At 47.8% G+C, this 4507-nt stretch overlaps 1 pseudogene; it reads left to right on the top strand.

The window, feature by feature from the left end:
• Positions 1-2413: 2413 nt before the first annotated feature.
• Positions 2414-3040, top strand: LOC147000435 (proteasome subunit beta type-3 pseudogene; annotated as a pseudogene).
• Positions 3041-4507: the final 1467 nt, after the last annotated feature.

The raw sequence follows: 4507 nt of genomic DNA, 5'->3' as shown, positions 1-4507 counted from the left end.
TGTTGGGAGACACAGCATCCCAGGAAGGGGATCATGAGCCTTCAGGGTCTCAAACAGGAGAGCATCCTGCAGTCTCCAAACAGAATAGCATCCCATCACCTGCCAAGGACAGCTCGTGAGAAAGGACACTGAAGCCAGACAGAGCATCCTATCAGGAAACAGGATTAGGCCATTAAGGTCCTGTCTTTAATGACTTGACTCTAAAATATCCCAAGTCCCTGATGAATATTTATAATTAGATTTAGAATCAAATATTCACACAAAGGCCATATACACATAAATGGAATTAAAGTTAAAGTGGACCATTATTCATCTGAAATATTTGTGTTGTTTGGTCTTAGCCCACAATTCTGTAAGTTTGTAAATTTCTCAGACATGAATAAAATTTTATTAGTCGAAAAAAGATAGCCTTTTCCTTGACATTGTGATTTTTCAGGAATTGGATTGCAGCCCATTCCTGTCAACCAGGTGACACTCCTGTCATTGCCCCAGCTCATTTACATGTGAATTTGCATGTCAGGGTCTCATTAGGCCAACAACTGTTCACTGTCAGTGATAAGGTTTTTCTGCCATTAACAAAGTATCTTCAAGGGGCTGCAAATATGACCCCCAGGTAAGAACATTTGCTGTTCCTCCAGGGAGTGATGGTTGTGATCCAAGCACCCGGACTCCTTGAGGATGGGAGAGGGAGATCCACAACAGCCTGTAACTCCAACTCTACCTCTGACATCCCCTCCTGGTTTCCTAGGACACTGGACACTCATGGGGCTGCCTATCCAGTCCAAGCAGTGTGGCTGAAGGCACAAGATACCACCAAAGCAGCCCCTAAGGGTTGCTGAAAGAAATCAGAGCTGGTGAAACCATTCAAAGATGTGGTGCACTTTGCTGGAATTTGAACACTAGGAAGCCCAGTTACAAATGCACATCATGGGGCCTAGCAAAACACAGGAGTGGATGCTCACAGTCAGCTATTGGATGTATCACAGGGCTCCCAATGGAGAAGCTAGAGAAAGTACCCAAGGAGCTAAAGGGATCTGCAACCCTATAGTTGGAACAACATGATGAACTAACCAGTACCCCGGAGCTCTTGTCTCTAGCTGCATATGTATCGAAAGATGGCCTAGTCGGCCATCAATGGAAAGAGAGGCCCATTGGACTTGTAAACTTTATATGCCCCAATATAGGGGAATGCCAGGGCCAAAAGAATGGGAATGGGTGGGTAGGGAAGTGGGGGGCGCTATGGGGGAACTTTTGGGATAGCATTGGAAATGTAATTGAGGAAAATATGTAATAAAAAATATTAAAAATTAAAAAAAATAATAAAATTACTAGCACATCTTAAAAAAAAACAAATGCACATCATCCAGTTATTATAATTATTAGCTATTATTAGCCTAGATCGGGCAGATTTAGCACTATATTAACTTATTCCCTAGCTATAAGACCACTTGTTACTTGTACCTTCTCCTGGCCTCATGGTTCTCATGCATGATGACCTCCTCCTCCTCCCCCTCCTCCTCCTCTTTCTCCTCTTCCTCTTCCTTCTCCTCCTCCTCTTCCTTGTCTTCCTTCTCCTCCTCTTCCTCTTCCTCCTCCTCCTCCTCTCCTCCTCTCCTCCAACTTCTTCTCCTTCTCCTCCTCTTCAGTCTTCTCTCTTGAACCTTTCATTTTCTTCTGCCTCTGGGAGGTAGGATGCTCCCTACCTGCCACTATTTCAAACCTCCAGTCCCACCTTTCCCTTCCACTGCCCAACCGCAGGCTCCAGCCTTTACTGAGCAGTTAAACTGGGGAGCAGGATCACATGAGATCACCTGAGTACATGATGGACTGCTCACTGGCTGCAAACCCTCTTGAGGAAGCAGAATTAACATCAGAATACAAACAGCATCAGGACAGCCCACAGCAGGACACTAAGCTTGTTTTCTGCACAGTCCCTCTGCTGTTAGACAGAGGAGCTGGTGAGCACTCCTTCAGGAGAGGCTGCATCCCCACACTCCTGGGACACCTCTGGCCCTGCCTGGGGAATGCAGGCACATAGGACCACCATGGAGAAGTGTTGGGAAGAAGAGGACTGGCTCCTGAGCTCACACTCACAGCTAACCCAGCACATTCCACAGAAGCTGTGCATGTGCACTAGGCTTACAGGGCAGAGATCTTATGGATAAATGTTTGCCTGCTCCATCAGGGACCCATGCATCAAGGGATAAAGATACCTTAGGGTCTCATATTCTGCTTTCAGGTCACCCTGGGTCCACTCCTGCCACAGAGAAGGCTAGAAAATGATTCAGGCTTTGTCAGAGGAGTCCTGACACCAGCTGACATTACTGCCTTCCCAGGATGATCTGTGTCACTGAGCAAGAAGACCACTTCCCAGAGTCAGTTTGCAGGTAACGCAGTGGGGATCGGACTTCCACTCCAGCACAATCATGTCTATTATGTCCTATAATGGAGGGGCTGTCATGGCCATGAAGGGAAAGAACTGTGTGGCCATTGCTGCAGACAGGCGTTTCAGGATCCAGGCCCAGATGGTGGCCACAAACTTCCAGAAGATCTTTCCCATGGGTGACAGCCTCTACATTGGCCTGGCCGGCGTGGCCACTGATATCACAGTTACCCAGTGTCTCAAATTCCGACTGAACCTGTATGAGCTGAAAGAAGGTCGGCAGATCAAGCCTTACACCCTCGTGAGCATGGTGGCCAACCTCCTGTATGAGAAGCAGTTTGGTCCCTACTACACAGAGCCTGTCATTGCTGGCCTGGACCCGAAGAACTTCAAGCCCTTCATTTGCTCTCTGGACCTCATTGGCTGTCCCATGGTGACTGATGACTTTGTAGTCAGTGGTACCTGCTCTGAACAAATGTATGAGATGTGTGAGTCTCTCTGGGAACCCAACATGAATCCAGAACACCTGTTTGAAACCATTTCTCAGGCCATGCTGAACACAGTGAACTGGGATGCCGTGTCAGACATGTGTGTCATTGTCCACATAATTGAGAAAGAAAGATCACCACCAGGACGCTGAAGGCCTGGATGGACTAACCTGTGCTCTGGTCCCATCTCCCTTTCGTTGTTTTTCATTTAATGAAACTGCCTTTCTTTCATGGAAAAAAAAGAGCACTTCCTTCTGTGTACCACAAGATGGGGAGTCCCAAAGGACAGAGACATGGGACCCCCTCCACACTCTTCCACCTCAGTCTGGACTGATGGTGGCAGATGCTGCTGCTTAATTCTTGACATTCTGAGGTCTTTGAATAATAATGGCCCCTGTAGGCTCACATATTTGAAGACAGTTGCCAGGGAGTGTGGCACTTTGCAAGGATTAGAAGACCTGTGTGGAGTGGCCTTGATACAGGAAGTGTTTCACTGAAAACAGTCTTTGAGGTTTAAAATCCCATGCCATCCCAGGCTTGGTCTGTCTGCTGCCCATAGATCAGGATGAGCTCCCAGCTACTGCTCCAGCCCCATGCCTGCCTGCCTGCTTGCTGCCATGCTCTCCACTATGATGAGAAAGGATTAAGCCACTGAAACCTTAAGTAAGCCCCAATTAAAGGTTTTGTATTTAAGAACTGCCTTGGTCATGGTGGCCCTGAAAAGCAATAGAACAGTGTCTAAGACTCATCATTTCCTAGTCTCTGTCATCTATGTCCCCATCCATCCAGCAGTCACCTCACCTAGAAGCAAGATGGACCCTAATGCTCATTAAGACCAGACCCAAGGCACCATCCCTGTCCCTCTGCTGATGTCACTCTCCAGCTCAGCTCTGACTCCTCAGAGCAGACCAACCCTGTGGTAAACCTAGAACCACCCACATTCCAGAACCAGGGGTCTCCCAGCCTGCCCCCAGACACTCAGCACCATCAGCTTAGTCTTTACCAGCCACAAATGGGACACATTACCACTGTTGCCTGCACCCACTTTCTCTTCCATTCTGCTCAGAGGCAGCCTTTTTTATAGGACCCTCCATATACAGTAAATCTCACTCCTGAGGTCTGTTGGGGGGAGTGATCTTTGAGGCATTCCTTGGCTCTCTGATTGCCACAAAAATCCCAAAAGCTAACATTGGAGCCGTGGTTTGGTAGGCTGTCCTCAGGCCTGTGTACACTTATGAGGACCAAGCTACCTGTGACTCTATCCCTTATCTCCATTCCACCCACAGCAGACCCATCCACCTTCTGGCCCTCCATCATTCCCAGCACCTGGTGAGTGACCCCTCTCAGTTGGCCCCAGTGCTTCCCTGAGTCTTGGTACTCTAGGAGGTGGAGGTACCCATCCCTGCTCTGGACCTTTTCCCCTGGGTTGGGTTTTATTTTGAACTATATTTTTTCTGCTACCTGCTGTCTCTATTCTCCCTGAGCCTGTACATTGTGAGTTTCCATGGGGAATGTGAATGGTTCTAGGATTACCAACAAGGCTGGTCTGCTCTGAAGAGTCAGAGCAGAAGTAAAAAGATTTCTTAGACCTATAGAAATTCCCTCTACATGAAATTGGTTTTACAAACCATTCTCT

The sequence above is a fragment of the Mus caroli genome, unplaced genomic scaffold (genome assembly GCF_978045245.1).
Source record: "Mus caroli unplaced genomic scaffold, Mus_caroli_1 scaffold_18, whole genome shotgun sequence".
Taxonomy (NCBI): Eukaryota; Metazoa; Chordata; class Mammalia; order Rodentia; family Muridae; genus Mus; species Mus caroli.
Note: the sequence above shows the minus strand (reverse complement) of the source record. Positions and strands in the feature narration are given on the sequence as shown.